This window comes from Myotis davidii, unplaced genomic scaffold (genome assembly GCF_000327345.1).
Source record: "Myotis davidii unplaced genomic scaffold, ASM32734v1 scaffold196, whole genome shotgun sequence".
Taxonomy (NCBI): Eukaryota; Metazoa; Chordata; class Mammalia; order Chiroptera; family Vespertilionidae; genus Myotis; species Myotis davidii.
The window spans coordinates 5,370,600-5,389,323 of NW_006288258.1; the positions used below are offsets into that span (position 1 = coordinate 5,370,600).

Consider the following 18,724-nt stretch of genomic DNA (forward strand, 5'->3'; position numbering starts at 1 on the left):
GCAGCCAGGCGGCTGAAGCGAATAGGAGGCTTGGTTGCCCCAGCGATGGAGGAAGCCAGGGTTCCCCGCCTGCTGCTGTCAGTCTCTGAGCTGCAGTCTAAGAAACAATGTTGCAAATATAGAAGTTAAACAAACTCCAGAAACTTGCTTTCAGCTAGTCGGCCTCGGAGCTGGAGCTGAAACAGTGTTTCAAACCAGACTGGCCAGCACCCAGTGGGGACCCCCACCCTGAAGGGGGTGTGACCAGCTGCAAACAGCCATCAGCCCCTCATCCAGACTGGCCAGGCACCCCAGTGGGGTCCCCCACACTGAAGGGGCTGTGTCCAGCTGCAAAGAGCCATCATCCCCTTATCCAGGCTGGCCAGGCACCCCAGTGGGGACCCCCACCCTGATCCGGGACACCCTTCAGGGCAAACCAGCCGGCCCCCACCCGTGCACCAGGCCACTATTCTATATAGTAAAAGGGTAATATGCCTCCCAGCACCGGGATCAGTGGAGCTGCAAGGCCTCCCGAACCCGGGATCAGCGGAGCCGTGAGGCCTCACTGCCCCGGTGTCAAGCGGAGATGCAAGGCCTCCCAGCACCGGGATCACCTGAGCAGCGAGGCCTCACTGCCCTGGTGTCAAGAGGAGCCGCGAGGCCTCCCAGCACTGGGATCAGCGGAGCCGCGAGGCCTCCTGGCCCCTGGGAGGAGGACGGGGCAGCGCCCAAACCCCCTGATCGCCCTGCGCCTCTGTGTGTGATGGAGCGGGGCCACAACCTCCCTATCTGCCCTGTTCTGTTCGTGACAGGGGAAGGCGCCCCAACCCCCTGATCAGCCCTGCTCTGTGCCTGATAAGGGGGAGCTCCCCAATCCCCTGATCGGCCCTGCTCTGTGGGTGATGGGGGCGGTGCCCCAACCCCCTGATTCGCCCTGCTCTGTGTGTGACAGGGGGCGGTGCCCCAGTGCCCCTATCGGCCCTACTCTGTGCGTGACAGGGGAGCTTCCCAACCCCCTGATGGACCCTGCTCTGTGCGTGACAGGGGGAGCTCCCCAACCCCCTGATGGGACCTGCTCTGTGCGCGACAGGGGGGAGCTCTCCAACCCCCTAATGGGCCCTGCGCTGTGTGTGACAGGGGCATGCCCCAACCCTCTGAACAGCTGGCTCTGTATGTGACGGGTGGCACCGCAACCCCCTGACCGGCCCTGCTCTGTGCGTGACAGGGGGTGGCACCCCAACCTCCCCATTGACCCTGCCTTGAGTGTGACGGGGCGGTGACCCAACCCCCCAATTGGCCCTACCCTGAGCATGACTGGGGGTGGCATCGCAACCTCCCCATCCGCCCTGCTCTGTGCATGACAGGGGGGCAGGCCTCTAGTTATTTATAATAGCCAAAAATTGGAAACAATTCACATATCCATGGATAAATAAAATGTAGTATATACATACAATAGAATATTATTCAGCTATAAAAAGAAGTGAAGTACTGATGCTTGCTATAAGATGGATAAATCTTAATAGCATTAGGTTAAAGAAACCAGACATAAAAAAAGCCACATATGGTATGATTCCATTTATATGAAATGTATAGAATAGGCAAAGCCATAGAGACAGAAAGCAGATTAATGGTTGTCAGGATCTGGGATGAAGGAGCATTGGAGAGTAACTGCTTAATTGGTGTGGATTTTCTTTTTGGGATGTTTTGGAATTAGTGATGATAGTTGCACAACATTATGAAGGTACGGGAAGTTACTGAATTGTATGGTTTAAAATGGTCAAGTTTATGTTATATGAATTTTAGCTCGGTAAAAGAAGAATAATTAGTATGATTATAATCCTTTTCTTAGTAAAATATTGCCAAAGTAAAATTTTTAAAATCAAAGGAAACTTTCAACATTGGTATTTTATGCTTAGAAAAATTGTAAAATTACATTGTTTAAATATATATGAAGTCAAATAAACATTCTTTCAGGTTTTTGTTTTGGGCCTCATTCAAATGAGCTTTTGCTAGGTACAAAGAGCCTTAGAATAAAGCACTACAGCTCTTTCTTCCTGTCACGCTGGAAAGATGGCATCCCTGGAGGAAGGCACTGGCTGCACCACCAAATCTTAGCTCCACCCCCTGCACAGCATGGAAGGGCAAAGGCGGGTCTGGAGAGTTAGCTATGAAGCAAGTGCAGCTAGATGGCTTCCTGGTATTAAAGATAAACATAATCAAGAAGGACAAGGAGTTGCTTTGGGGCCTGGTTGTAGAAGATCAGCTTGAAATTACCAACTGCTTACCTTTCCCCCAGCACACAGAAGGTGATGCTGACTTTGACAAAGTCCAATATCAGATGGAAATGATGCAGAGCCTTCACCATGTCAACATTGACCATCTCCATGGGGGCTGGTATTAGTCTCCACATACTATGGCTGGTTTGTTACCCAGGTGGTCCTGGATTCTTAGTTCAGTTACCAGCATGCCTTGGAAGAATCTGTTGTTCTCATTTACGATCCTATAAAAACTGCCCAATGGTCGCTTACTGAAGGCATGCAAGACTAACTCCTCAACTGATGGAAATCTGTAAAGAGAAGGGTTTTCTTCCTGAAGCACTGAAATAGGAAAGTATTACCTTTGAACACAAATTTGAAGAATTTTTGATTGTAATTAACAATTCACATCCGATCAATATTCTAATGTGGGAACTTGAGAAAAGAAGTCAGCTGTAGCAGGTAAACATGAATTTCTCAGCCTTATTAGCAGCAATCGTTTGGGATAGAATCTACAGAGTGGATGAAATGAGCCAAGATATAGTTAAGTATAACACATATGTGTGGACACAAGTAAACAGCAGCAGCAGAAGCATCTGCTTCAGTAGCGCTAGAGTTAAGGAGAACCCCCACTTCCTGAGGAGGATCTGTCTGTGTTCTTCATGAAATCTGTTAGAAGAAAAATTGTTTATAGATGATGTTAACACTATGGTTCCATATGGCCTGCTATTTCTAAAGATCAAACATTATTTAATGTTTATTATAAGGTTATTATAATGTTTATTATAGTAAATTTATTTGTCTATTCAATGCAGAACATGTAGGGAGTCTTGAGAGTAGTATTTATTTTCCAAACTATGTTCCACAGAATACTAGTACCTGGAAATGTTGATAGAAGCTCTGTTTTGGAAGGAGGCGGATTCCATGGTCAATGTATTTAGGAAAGGATGTTTGCCGCCTGTTGGAGTTCCATAGTGTACCTTAGCCTGTTCAAGGCTTTGAGACATAGTCTAGAAACCTGTTTGACTTAGCATTTCTAAATTTTGGGGAGGGAGAAGCGATCGCATAGCTATTAATATCTTATATAACATCAGTTGGGAGACATTGTCTTAGAGCACTATAAATTTGTACACATTCTTGCATATAAAATTATAGTTATAATCACATTTACATCTGGGGAGATAGCACAGTATACACTTAGTTATGCTTTAAGTTATATCCATTATAATCTGGGCAAAAGCAGTACATTTATTTCTATTTGAAAATGGTTCTGGCCCTGGCCGGTTTGGCTCGGTGGATAGAGCGTTGGCCTGTGGACTGAAGGGTCCCGGGTTCGATTCTGGTCAAGGGCATGTGCCGTGGTTGTGGGCACATCCCCGGTGGGGGGTGTGCAGGAGGCAGCTGATGGATGTTTCTAGCTCTCTATCCCTCTCCCTTCCTCTCTGTAAAAAAAAAAAAAAAATCAATAAAAAATATTTTTTAAAAAAAGAAAATGGTTCTGTTTTGTGATTGCTTATTTCTAAGGGTTCAAATCCAGTAGCTCTAAGGGTGATGTGGATTGTTGTTGGCAAAGTTATAGACATTTAGTTAGGTATTGCTTTGGTGGATATTCTTGAATTTTGTATTTCCAAAATTTTTGTAACAATCTCTTGTATTTCACTTTGTTTAGAATCATCTATTTCAAGAAAGGATGGGTGGTGGGCAGAGAAAGGTGGAATGGGGCTGTCAGGAAAAGGTTTCACAAAGGACAGAGAGGATGCTTGAGCTGAATCTTGAAGGTGAGTGTCTGAGTATTTGCACTGAGCATCTAGAGGCAGTTTGGTGTGGCTTGAGGTAGTATGCAAGCAAGAAGCCAGCCAGTGAGAAAGCTGTAGAATCAGGTCAAGGAGCTTCAGTGTTACTTTCAGAAATATTTTTAGGATAACAGAAACTGCTAACTCAGTACCACTGTTTTTGTTTGATCAGATCTTTTAAAAAGTGATCACATTTAATAGATACCAGAGATATCTAGAATTGAGGGATTCTGAAGCGTGGAATTTTATGTGAGATTATGGTTTGTCTTTTTTTTTTTTTTGTAATGACATGGGTCTTTCCATGTCACTATATTGACAACTGAAGCTATGTTGGTAGTTTTTTATTTTAAGAACAACACCCTTCCTGAAGGATCTTTCAGTTCTTTCTTCTTCCTTCCCTTAGTTGTGCCCCCTCCTAACCACCCACGTTTACTGACGTCTGACTTTCACAAGGTATTGTTGCCAGTGCTGTAAGGGGCATCTTTAAAGAATTTGTGAATTAGAAGTAAAGGAAGGTAGGAAACTGGGAAGAAGATACAACGGTTTAGTAGCTGATTTTCCCATACTCATTTATAAGGAGCCCCTGTTCTGTATCATGAGCCAATGTTGTTTGATTTTTTTCCCTACTCATTTTTTAAAATTTCAAGTCTTTAACAATTAGATATTTCTTTGAGCTAAAGTTAGCAAATAATTCTGGAAGCAGTCATATGTGAAGTCTAAGCAGATGTTTACTTTCTGTTCCCCATGGATTCTTCACTCTTCATATTTAAAAAATGTTGAAGTCTCTCCTACCATATAAAGCTAAACAATCTGAAAATACCTCTCTGAGTTCTCAGTGCTCCTCTATTTATAGCCAGGTGGTTTCTCCTCACCATTAACTATCAAGGACAGCTAGCTTTTGTTACAATCTGATTTTATTTCCACTTTCATTGTAGTTCAAAAAATATTTAATGAGTGCCCACCACATGACTGGCCTTGCCTTGTTCTCTGTGCAATAAATAACAATAAACAAGACAGATGTGATATCTATACTCATAGAATTTATCATTTCAGTGGAGAAAAACTGTTCTTTCATAGCTTCCTAAATATCTCCAACAGAGGCTGAAAATCCAATAGACAATTCTCTCAACACTTGAAATAGTCATCTGTTCTCCCTTCTGAGAGGAAGGAAACCCTTCTTGGTTTTTATAACAATACTAGAGGCCTGGTGCACGACATTCATGCACTGGGGTGGGGGGTGGGGTCCCTCAGCCCAGCCTGCACCCTCTTGCAGTCCGGGGCCCCTCGGGGTCTTTATTGCTGTCTTGGAGGCAGGAGAGGCACCCGCCACTGCTGCTGCGCTTGCCAGCTTCTGGCTGAGCAGTGCTCCCCCTGTGGGAGCACACTGACCACCAGGGGGGGCAGCTCCTGTGTTGAGCGCCTGCCCCCTGGTGGTCAGTGTGCATCATAGTGACCGGTCATTTCGCCATTTGGTTGATTTGCATATTAGCCTTTTATTATATAGGATCGTCTCTTGGGAGAAGGAGGCTTCTCCTTCTCTGAGCACACATACTGAGCCTTTATGTGATCCTTTTTTTCTTAAATGTCTCTTTTTTCCAATGTTTTATTTCCCAAAAGAGCTCTCCACTAATTGGCTTTCTCATTTCTTCATGAAAAACACATCCTGAGTAATCTTCTATCTGTCCTGATGACTTCATTTTTTTTTTTTGCCTCCAGTTGAGTTCTCTCATATCCAAGCCCACCATTGATATGCACCCATGAACATCTCAAACTCATCATATCTGATTCTAAAATCAACATTGATCCTCATCTCAAAGCTGTAATGCTTTTCCTTGTCTCTAAATTGTACCACTATCTGTTGAGTTGCTTGTACCATCCTGGATCATTAGGCATTAGCATATCAGTTACTGAGTCCTATTGAATCTGCCCTTTCCTCTTTTTATTCACCACCTCCTTTCTGTTCTTACTGCCATTACCCATATCAGGTACTATCTTCCCTCACCCTCTTTCTTTTAGACTTATTGAACTCATTGCTTCCAGAGTTAGCCTGGGCCTATGGTCCCAATCTTCTAGGACATACGTTGATTATCTAAATCTCTTTTGTCATGGAACCCGTGCTCTGAACAACTTTTGACTTCTGGATTATTTGAGAACTTAAAAATATAACTAAAAGGAGTTAGTGATATTGACCACACTTTTAATATGGAATGACCATTCAGCTTACCAAATAGTTAGTATAAGCATATATCTATATGTGAAAACATTAGGATATGTGTAAAAAAGATAAAGAATACAAGAAATAACTTGTTAAATTTCAAATGAGTGGTATATATAATTGTTATAGGGATTTGGAAGAATGACAGCTCATGAATGAATGGAAGGGAACAAAGGAAGTAAAGAGCAAGCAAGGAGTAGTGGAGGATGAGGGGTAGCTAATAGGGAGGGAGAGATAAAGAGTGGTAAGTAGTAAAGATCCTTGAAATTGAAGTTAGTGAAAGTTAAAAAAAAACATATGAGTTTTCTACAGATGATATGACTTAATAATATATATGGTTTGGTTGTTATGTTGGTGAAAACAAAGTCTTGATTTGATTCTGCTATAGTTCTTAATTTTACTTAATTTAGTGACTGAACTGTGTTCTTAACTCTGGCTAGTCATTTTGTAATTACCTTCTTGATCAAACAGGTGATTGGACAATAGATTGTATTTGTAACCCGAACAAACACATCCTTTGACACCAAAAAAAAAGACAAAAAAACCCAAAACAACTACAAATAGGTGCCCTCATGATTTTTTGTTGTACATGTACTTTAACTATGTGGTCTTCTCTCAGTATTCTGAAATTCTCAGCCTCATTTTAAAAAAATCTTTTATTTTGGTCATCTCTTTATGGATAAACTATCTTAACTAAACTTCTTTAATTTCAGTATTGTCAATTTTAGAGATGATTAATGTGTATAACTTATACTATTCCAAATACATATGTTCATTTTTTAGAATTCACTCAAGTCTTAGTATATGTTGTATAAATGTTATCTTAGTACATCTTTTTAAGTTTTCTCTCTGAGTTTTCAAAAATTATATTTTTTCTTCATGACCTTTTCAAGTTGGTCATATTAAGAATTGACATATAGAAACTCCTTTTAGCCCTAACTGGTTTGGCTCAGTGGATAGAGTGTTGGCCTGCGGACTGAAAGGTCCCAGGTTTGATTCCGATGAAGGGCATGTACCTTGGTTGCGGGCACATCCCCAGTAGGGGGTATGCAGGAGACAGCTGATTGATGTTTCTCTCTCATTGATGTTTCTAACTCTATCCCTCTCCCTTCCTCTCTGTAAAAAATCAATAAAATATATTTTAAAAAAGCATAAACAAAGCTCATTTTAATATAAAATAATTCTTATTTTTGAAATGGAAATTGTAAGGCCACTAAGATTTTTTCTGAGTATTTTATTTAAAATACTTTTAACATAATATTCTAGAGCAGTGGTTTTTAAACTTTTTTGACTGATTTATTATTGCTTTGGCTCTCTCTCTTGCTTAAAACCTGTGATGTTCACTTGTGTTTTAGATTATTTTCTATTTTAGTTTAGTTTAGGTAATCTCACTTGTTGTGGGGAGTGGAGAATGCTGGCTGCAACTCACTAAACTGATTTAATAATCCACTAAAGGGTTATAAGCTGCAATTTGAAAAATAATATCTTCGAGTAAATTTTTACAGAAATTAATTTTTAAAAATGCAGAACAGTATAAGGTAGCAAATAAAAATTATAATTTGTTCCTCTGGGTAACTTCTGTTGACATTTTAGAAATATTAAAGAAATATATGTGCATAATAAGAATTCAAAAAATACAGAAAGATTTAAAATGAAAAATAAGAAATCTCTATCTTCCTTAATCTGGTTCTTCTGCACAAAAGTAACTACTATAAATGACTTCTTAGATCTTACCAAAGTTTTTAGTCATATGCCAGCACATATATATCTTTAAAAAATACCTAGAGCCCTGACTGGTTTGACTCAGTAGATAGAACGTCAGCCTGCAGACTGAAATGTCCCTTGACTGGTTCGATTCCAGTCAAGGGCATGTACCTTGGTTGTGGGCACATCCCCATTGGGGGGTATGCAGGAGGCAGCTGATTGATGTTTCTCTCTCATTGATGTTTCTAGCTCTCTATCCCTCTCCCTTCCTCTCTGTAAAGAATCAATAAAATATATTTTTTTATTAATCTAGAAATGCTATGATATCTTACGGATCTTTCCACATCTATAATAATAAAAGCATAATATGCTAATTAGACTGGACATCCTTTTGGATGCGTCCTTCCTTCCGGACAAAGCCGCAGTGGGCGGGGGCTGGGGCTAAGGCCCTTGGACGAATTTCGTGCATCGGCCCTCTAGTTAACAATATAATATCTTATTCTCTATAGCATTATTTTTAATAGCTGTAGAATATGTCACTGTGGAGATGGACCTTAATTGATTCAACCTATTGATACCACTTGATACTATTAAGCTTAAAACATTTTTCCAATCTGGCCCAGCAGTGTGGCTCAGTGGTTGAGCATCAATCTATGAACCAGGCCACACTGTTCGATTCCCAGCCAGGTCACATGCCCAGGTTGCTGGCTGATTCTCAGTAGGGGGCATGCAGGAGGCAGCCAATCAATGATTCTTTTTCATTATTGATGTTTCTATCTCTCTGTCTCCCTTCCTCTGTGAAATCAATAAAAATATATTTAAAAACATTTTCCCAATCTGATAGATGAAAAATATATTTCCATTTCTTCAAATTACATTCTTTAGGGTAGTAATATTTTATATATATATTCTACAGAGAGGAAGGGAGAGGGATAGAGAGTTAGAAACATCAATCAGCTGCCTCCTGCACAGCCCCTACTGGGGATGTGCCCACAGCCAAGGTACATACTCTTGACCAGAATCGAACCTAGGACCCTTCAGTCCGCAGGCCGACGCTCATACCAGTTAGGGCGGGTAGTAATAGTTTCATATAATTTTTGACTAATTTATATTTGTGAAATGTCCTATTGAAGTATTTTTCTTTTTAAAAAATGATTCTTATAAGCTCCATAAATCAAGCAAATTAGCCCTTTAATGTCTGACAGTTTGGTGGTGTTTTTCCAAGTTCGTTGTTAGCCTTAAGACTTCGTTTAGGATATATTTTTTATACAAGATAACTTTGTAGTCAAAGATATGACCTTTTGCCCTAGCCGGTTGCTCAGTGGTTAGAGCATCGGCCTGCAGACTGAAGGGTCCCGGGTTCGATTTCTGTCAAGGACATGTACATCTGGGTTGCAAGCTTGATCCCTGGCACCAGTCAGGGCTTGTATGGGAGGCAACGAATCAATGTGTCTCTCTCATATAGATGTTTCTCTCTCTGTCTCTTCCCCACCCTTCCACTCTCTCTAAAAATCAATGGAAAAATATCCTCGGGGGAGGATTAACAAAGATACCTTTTCCTTGTGACTTTTACTTAAAAGCAGGTGTTTAGGTGTATTAAAGAAAGTGACCAGGACTTATGTGAGAGGATTACATTTCAAAGAGGAGAGTCATTTTATATGTATTTTTCAAACTGCCTTAAAAAGACATTAAATTTCAAAGCTCTAAGATCATTCAAAGAAAGCTTATTTATTGAATTTTTAAATTAAATGTATTTGGGTGACATTATTGGTTAATAAAATTATATAGATTTCAAGTATAGAAGTCTATGATACATCATCTGTATATTGTGTTTTGTGCCAGCACCCAAAGTCAAATCTTTAGACACTGCCCCCTTACCCTTTACTACGACCCAATCCCTTCCTTCTGTTAATCACCATCCTGTTGTCTGTGTCTGTGACTTTTTGTTTGTTTGTTTGTTAATTTGTTGCTTTCAGTTTCATATCCCACATATGAGTGAAATCATATGGTTCTTGACTTTTTCTGTCTGACTTATTTCACTTAACATGGGAAGTTTACTTTAAAGTTAATGCTATTTTTGCATATGTGCTCTGCTAAACACAAAATTTGCCGGGGTCCAAACCCAGCAGGTCCAGGGGTTCCCAAAGGTGTAGACGGAGTCGGCGAAGAAGGAATGACACAGAGACAGCGTTCAGTTGATCAGCAGCCTAGCCAGGACAGGGAAAAATCCCTACCTGGGGAAACAACCTTTCTCGGAGAGGTGACCTTGGTTAAAACACATAGCGCTAAGGGGAGCAAACATATTAAGAACAGTATGCCATATACGCCAGGTCGCTTGAAACATATGCTGTGCAGATGTTTCTTTCCTGCAGCGACTGTGTCAAGCAGCAAGGATGGACCGGCTTCCGGCAAAAATTATGGAAAGTTAAAGTATTATGAATTAGTTTTCATTGTTATAGTGATTTCTAGGTTTTTTTTTCCTAATCATTGTCTAACATTTACAGAAAATCTGCATGTCACACTGAAGCTCTTTTTAAAAAATGAAAGTTAACACTCTTGGTGGAAATATTTAGCTTTTATTGATTAAATCTAGTAGATGTTTAATAGAAAAGAAATCATTTATTTCATTGTGGAAACTCACTCTCTTCGGTATTTTCTTATAATGCATATATAAAGGTTTCTTAGCAGATTAGGAATAAAGTGTATTTTCTGCTTAATGGAAACAATGCAGTAGACATTTCCTGGATTGTATTTTGGTTAGATCATAAAGTAACTTTTCTTGTTACTATGGTTAAAATTCCTATGAGGTCTTCAGGAACTACAAATGATTAATTTATTTAAGCCTTAACTTCACTGTGTTTATCTTCTGTAGCAGCATAGTGATGTGAAACATGTTCAGTTATTGGCACTGGTAATTTAGCAATTAATAATTAATCAAAATCCTTAGGTTTGAATTGTAAATGTTAGTTCCTTGTAGTTTCAGGGCTGGGGTGTGAGACCATAATTCCAGTCATTCTTAAGAGTGGAGCATCCAACATGTATTAGACAAGTTCCTTCAGAAAGCAAAGCCCTTACCTCTCCCTGCAGATTCTCCAGCATGGTGTATGTGTGTGATGGTCTAGGTGTGTGTGTGTTTGTGTGTGTGTCATGGTCTAGGGGTGTGTGTGCGTGTATATGTGATGGTCGGTGTGTGTATGTGTGATGGTCTAGGGGTGTGGGTGTGTGTGTGTGAATTCCAGGGCTACTTGTTTGCCTGTTTTTACTAAAGAAAATGTCAACTGTATATTTTAGAAATAATAGTTATAATGATCTGGATTAGGTGTAAAACCAAATAGCTTACTACTATATTTTGCTTAATCAATTACCAGCTTCAAGTTATTATTCAGACTTATTAAATTCCTTGAACATTCTTAATCTTGTTTGAACATTTCTGATATAAAAAAGATAACCACAGTTTTGAAATTAACATTCTTTCAATGTGGAATATCATTTCACCAACATATTTACATAAAAGCCCTATTTCATGTACTATTGCTTTCATTTTCTCATTCAACAAAACTTGAGTGCTTGCTTTGCAGGTCCTGTGCTAGGTGGTTTTATAAATATTCATCTGGAAAGAAAAAAAGATGTGCTCTATTACCTAGTGATAGACATCTGCCATAGCAAATTTAGAATAAAGTAAGGATTTCATTTGATATTTGCTCCTACAAGATGAATGGTGAAGGAGTTTTTAGAATTAGTGTATTCATGACATTATGAGAATAACCTGCTCTAGTATACTTTCTTGCTGGTTGAGGCTTTGTGATTCTCATTTTGCTCTTTCTTCATTAGGAGCATCTCCTTTGACTTTTCAGACTAGGTTATTTCTATTGTATGTCATATTCTGTATTTTTCTTAGTAACCTCATCATAATTATAATTTTAAAATTATTTGTTTAATCTGTCTCCTCTTTGATCTCCCTGTGCCTGGAATATGCTGGGCACTCAAATGTTGATTAATACATTTTGACCTTTTTAAAAAAAATCATTGTTACCTGCTGGGTATTTTCTTTTCCTCCCCTCCCCTCCCCTCCCTCCCTCTCTCACAAATTAGCAGAATGACAACAATGGTGTTGATAACCCATTTAAAAGAATCTAAACAATGTAAGTCATTTAGTTGACTTTCTCTTTCCTGGGTATTTTCTATCACACTTCTGCCTCATCCTACAGGCTACAGTATGTGGATATACCCTAACTCAAACTCAGGTCTCTGAGTTCTAGGGCAAGGCCGTATGGGAGATAATGGGCAGAATTCTGTGCAGTGGAGATCTTGGGAGCTTATTCACGATGATTACATAGGGTGTATCCTTAAGGTGAAGGCCACAATGTATGCTAGGTATGATATTTCCCTTTGTCAGAGCAAAACTCATTGGGCCTTAACTCGTATCTTATATACCTGCCTCATTTTTGGTTAAAATGTTAGGGTTACTAAGCAGTTTTATCTTGAGTTTCAGCCTACTTCCCCCCTAAAAAATTATTTGTAGGAAAAATAGATTTAGCCTTTGGGGTGGATGGTTTAGAATGTTGTTGTTTTTGTGTTTTTTTTGGTTTGGTGCCCTGATCAGGAATTGAATCCATGACCTTTTGGTGCATTGGATGACACTGAACCAACTGAGCCTCACTGGCCAGGGTAGTTTTTTTTTTTTTTAAATATATTTTATTGATTTTTTACAGAGAGAAAGGGAGAGAGATAGAGAGTTAGAAACATCGATGAGAGAGAAACATCAATCAGCTGCCTCCTGCACATCTCCCACTGGGGATGTGCCCGCAACCCAGGGACATGCCCTTGACCGGAATCGAACCTGGGACCTTTCAGTCCGCAGGCCAACGCTCTATCCACTGAGCCAAACCGGTTTCGGCGGCCAGGGTGGTTTTGAGTGTTTAAGAGTTTTAACTTGGAAGTCATTTAAGATTTTGGAATGGGAGAGCTAACATGATCAGACTTTTTATTTTAGCAAGATAATTTGATATCAATATAGGATGTTTTAGAAGAGACAGGAGATAGATCTCATTAATTCTGCAGCATTTGTTGAACACCTACCAGATGTCTGGCTTGTACAAGACGGTGGAAATGTAGAGATGGCAGACATAACGCCTGCACTCTAGGACCTTACAATCTATTCGGAAAGATAAATTATTAAACTTTGTCATAAATTTATGCAGTTAGTGGCAATGTTAAGGGAAATACAGTATGCATGGAAATACAGAAGAGACACATCCATTTCTGACTAGGAGTTTCAGGGAAGGTGTCTTAGAAGTAGTAATAAATTAGTCCTATTTAAAATATTTTTCTTTTATAATTACACTTTATATTCAGTATTATTTTGTATTAGTTTCAGGCATACAGCATAGTATTTAGACAGTCATATTTTATAAAGTGTTCTCTCCAATATTTTCAGTATCCACCTGACACCACACGTAGTTATTACAATATTGACTATACTCATAGTGCTGCACTTTACATCTTCATGACTATTTTGTAACTACAGTGGGGCCTTGACTTACGAGTGTCCCGACTAACGAGTCTTTCGAGATATGAGTGTCTCTTGGCTGATTTTTTGCTTTGAGTTGGGAGCTAAAATTCAGGTTACGAGCCAGCTTCAGATACCCCACCGCTAGTTGGCGCAGCGAACGTCACAACATCAGCCCAGCATCACGTGTCTCACTCGTTCACTTTATGATTTGACATACGAGTAGTTTGAGTTACGAGCTCCATCACGGAACGAATTAAACTCGTAAGTCAAGGCCCGCTGTACCAATTTGTACTCCTTAATCCCTTCACCTTTTTCTCAGTCCCCCAACCTCTCTCCCCTCTGGCAACTACCTGTCTGTTCTCTGTCTGTGAGTCTATTTCAGTTTTGTTTGTTCATTAATTTTGTTCTTTAGATTCCACATATAATGAAATCATATGTCATACAACTATTAAGTCAGGACTCAAACTCAGGTCTCTGAGTTCTAAAATCTGTACTTTTTGCATTAAACCTGCTACCTCATTATCACTTCTACTGGGTGACAATGGGGAACATAGACCTGCTTGAAAATTATGACTCCGTACCTAAGCAGTATCACTAAAGTAAAATAAAGCAAAAGATGTAAGGCCACTTTGAACCACGACTGGGTTAGTTTTATAGACCCCTTTTCAGGGTATGAGTGCCATCTGCTGGGAGGTTATAATGTATTATTATGTGCTTGTAAAGACTAGCTTCCAAAAGGCCTGTCACAAGTGTGGGGAAAAAAAGTGTCAGGTTTCAAAATAATAATTCTTAAATTTCAGTTTAGGAATACTGGGGAATTTCAGTTTAGGAATATTGGGGAATTTTGTAGTTAAGTAAATCTATTTACCATAAAATACACTGCTTCATTTATTTTCACTTTTGGTGGTATGGGTGGCATAGGGTTTAAAAAAAATGATATGCTCAATGCTTTCTTAAATGGATCATAGTTTAACTTATAACATCTAATAAAAATAGAAAATTTGATTTACTTTGAGATAAGTGAGTTATTGAAGTATAGGAGTACTCTCCATTCAGATACCCTAGAAAAGGAATCTGGAACCCATGGGGACATCAGAGAACAGAAAATGGGAATGAAAGTGGAGGAAAATGTGCAGATAATTATACAAATGGATTCTGTAAATGTTAATCTATCACAAGGCTCCCCAAATTCAGTCAGGATCCTAAATAGTGCTTTAGAGGAAAAATCTTAGGATTGTAACTTTAGATTATTATATATTTAGGACAGTGAAAATTAGACACTTTTTATAGTCAGTTAAATACCCTGAATGGGGATCAGATAAAACTTTGGCATGTTCACTGTACATTCTTCCTTAGGCTCCTCTGGGATCACGTTAGTACTCTGTGAATATCTGGCACAGGAAATGTTGTCATTTAGTGTGGGATTGTTCAAGGAAAATGATGCTATACTTAACTCCTGTTTAGATGTGATTAAAACATATTTATAGTTGTATGATGTCATGTTGAACAAATATTTGTGTGACAAGAGATTAAAGTCCATTGGTGAAATAAAGAATTAAGGCAAGTAGCAGTCTAATCATCTCCTTTCTTTCTGTAACTGCCTGAGAAGCTGTGATAGTGCAATGATATCTTATCTCAGCAGGTAAATTTCTGGAGAGAAAGGGCTATCTTTTGGGGTGTGTGTGTAAATTATAAGAGTAATGCTCATTGTAGAAAACTTGTAAAATAGAAAAACAGAATGATCACACATAATCCCACCACTCAGGTAACTATATTAATGTCTTATTACATTTCCTATTTTATAAACATTTATATTTTGTTGTCTTTTTATATTACATCACAAAATTATAGCCCGTCTTTTCTAATGGATCTAAAAACTTCCTCAGCGTATATATTTGAGGCTACAATATGTGGTTATATCATAATTTACTTAAGTTTTCTTATTATTGAACATTTATATTGTTTACTGTTTTTGTTTCTTCAGTAAATAGTGGTAAGGGAATTTACTTTTTAATTTTTTTGTTTTAGTGAATAGGGGTAAGGACTCTAATTTTGTGTGGAAGTTATTTAGGGCCTAACATTTTATGAGTACACCAGCTTTGAAAGTAACCAGTGATTGGATTAATATCTGCTTTAGTTCCTCAGGTGTGTTCCTCTTGGTCCCCTCTTCCTGTATATAATTTTCTTTAGGATTTTGTAGCATTTATTGGATTCACAGCCCTTTCAGGAAATGCCCTCATAGTACCCAGGTTTCAGTTTCTACATATACCAGGTTAAATATCTCACCCTGAGCTAGTTAGAGCTATGTTTCTGCTCTTTACTTCACACCATCAAATTTATGAGAGACAGTAGAACAGTGGTTACCAGGGGCTGGGAAAAGGGAGATGTTTAAGGTACAAAGTTTCAGTTTGAGATAATGAAAAAATTCTGGAGAAAGGATAGAAAGGCTAGTGATTGTTGCACGAAGTGTCAATGTACTTAAATGCTACGGAAGCATATACTCAAAAATGGTTAAAATGGTAAATTTTGTGTTACGTATATTTTACCACAATAAAAAAAAAAAGGTGACCGAGAAATACCATGCAGCTGGAAGAACTAGAAAGATTTCTAGTACTAATATTTTACTGATATTGAGAGATTTCCAAGATTAATTAAAAAAAGTAAAGTGCTATCTTTTGTGTAAATAAGGCAGGCAAAAAATATATTTATATATTGTTTGGATAAAGAAATACAGGAAGGATTAGCAAACAATTAATAAAAATTGTTATCTAGGACAGCGATTTTCCACCGGTGTGCTGCAGAAATTTTAAAACATGCAGTACCTGACTAGTCAGAGGGGTACTGACTCTTTTCCTTTAGATTGTCAAATAAAAGAAAATGACAACAGCCAATACAACAGTAGGCATTTGGTGTGAATGAATCAAAATTATACCTATTTTTTTGTCAGATCAACAAAAAAATACACCTTTTGGTTTGCCACAGATTTTTATTAGTGTATGTGTGTCATGAGATGAAAAAGGTTGAAAATTGCTGATCTAGGAGGCAGGAGGGACTGAGGTCACTGGGAGCAGAAGTGGTAATGAGACATCTCAATCTGTCCTTTTATATAATTTTGAGTTTTGAACCATGTAAATGTATTACCTATTCACAATAATGTGTACACGTGGGGCTTAAGGTAGACTCACTGTAAAGGTATCAACAGACTATAATTACAGAAAACATAATTTTCTAGAGGTATTGATTACATGTTGCTCCATGTGATAGCCTCTCTCCCAGACATGTGGGGTTTAGGCTCTATGCTAACATTTGGTGTTTTAATAGCCTGGTTTAGATGCAGAAGTGAGTTTCAACTTCCCTTCCATTGCAGGCAGCAAAGAGAACATATTTTGGGTAGAGACTTAATAAAGTCAAACTGTCGAAGTTGACCAGTGCCAAGGAGTCAGAAAGAAAGGGAGACTAGTCGTGCCTAGAGCAAGGCCTCTTACCAGGATCCAAGTACTGCAAGTGGGGTCATTAACATCCATAGTACTCTACTGAGTCTGGGAGCCAAAAATATTCAAAAGTAGAAAACTGAGTAAATGCTGCATCCCTCCAAAATGTCACTGTCTTTGATTCAATCATCAGTTAGGAGCATTTTATGTTTAACATTTGCATCTGAAGCAAGAAGTAGGGTTGCTTAACATTTCTTAGGCAGTGGAAACAGAAATAGAAGCTGATAGCTGAACCAACATCCATCTAATCACCCCTGTCTCCCTCCCACCAAGGGAGGACTATTAGATCTTCCTTGGTCATTTCTCTTCCAGTTCCTTTTCCCCACTTAGATCCACAGGAAATACAGAGACTAGCTGTAAAAAGTGGCTGGCTGGCTAGGTGCAGCCCAGCCTATCCCAGCTATTAACCTCTTAGCTGTGTTCCAGGGCACGTGTGCTGGAGGGAGAACCCAGGGAGTCATTTTCGGGAATCCTGTTCAGATCATAGATGATAGGACACTTTTCAGCAAGGTTGTCAAGGTGTAGGTGAAGAGAAAGAGCTGAGGTGCAGAGCCAAAATGAGAGAATTGAGGAACTAGGAAATCTATCATTGAAAATAGTAAAGAATTAGGCAACTGGGAAATAGTCTATAAAAGTTCCCTAGGACGGAGTTTAGAAGATTTTTTTTACATGTTTCCAGCACAGGCACTTAAAGTATGCTTTACTCACTTAAAGTTACTAGAATGGAGAAGCAGTTCATTTTTTTCTGCCTCGTTGATCTGCCTGTATGTTTTTCTAACTACGTTCTGGGCTTTGAAGACACAAACTTCAGCCATAGTGGAGAAAGCATTGACTTAGGAACCAGGCAGACCTGTTTAAAAGCAAATCTCTTCTCTTTCTAGGTGTTTGATTTTGGTCAAGGTATTTTTACTACACTGAACATCAGGTTCTGTGTGCATCATAGGGTTGTTATAAAAGATTAAATGAGAGAAAACATTTATGTATAGTCATCTTGCACATAGAAAGTATTCGATAGAAGTTTTGTTCTCCCTTTTTTGTATTTTCCATAGAGTTTTAGATTTAAAAGGCATTCTATATATTATTCAAATTGAGTATGTTTCTCTGTACCTGTTTAATCTGAACCCTAGTTAAGGATAGTCTGAGACAGGCATATTTATCAGGCTCTTACTTTGAGCAGCTAATATTATTGTTGTTAAATATTTAATGACGCATCTGCCTCTTATATATGTGCCAATGCTAACTTTTCACTTGCTGGTTTGGTCTGTCTTTCCTTGTCATTATCGAAGTCCTTCTTGAAGCTTCTATTTTGTGAAGTCCTATTCCTTTGCTCCATTTATAGGACCATTTCACACCAATTTTTATCAGTGGGTATGAGAGTCATTCCCTTATACTCACTACTTTTCTAAAAACTGAAGGACTACACGCTCTACACATGGATGAGTGAAGGACGTGTTAAATTATCTTTCCTTCTTTTGTCAAATATTTATTGAGTATACTAGAGGCCCGGTGCACAAAAATTTGTGCACTTGGGGGGAGAGGGGGTCCCTCAGCCCGGCCTGTGCCCTCTCGCAGTCTGGGACCCCTCGGGAGATAACAACCTGCTGGCTTAGGCCTGCTCCCGGGTGGCAGAGGGCAGGCCCAATCCCTAGGTGCAGCCCCTGGTCGGGCTCAGAGAAGGGCTGATTGGGGAGTTGGGGCGCTGCCCTCCGTCATGCACAGAGCAGGGTGGATTGGGAGGTTGCGATGCCACCCTCACTCACCCCCAGCCTTTTGCA

At 39.2% G+C, this 18,724-nt stretch overlaps 1 protein-coding gene and 1 pseudogene across 1 annotated transcript in view; both read left to right on the forward strand.

The window, feature by feature from the left end:
- The window catches only part of CDK19 (cyclin-dependent kinase 19), a 136,599-nt gene that overhangs the window by 46,112 nt on the left and 71,763 nt on the right, over positions 1-18,724 (forward strand). The window lies entirely within an intron of this gene.
- LOC102755263 lies at positions 2,025-3,467 on the forward strand (annotated as a pseudogene).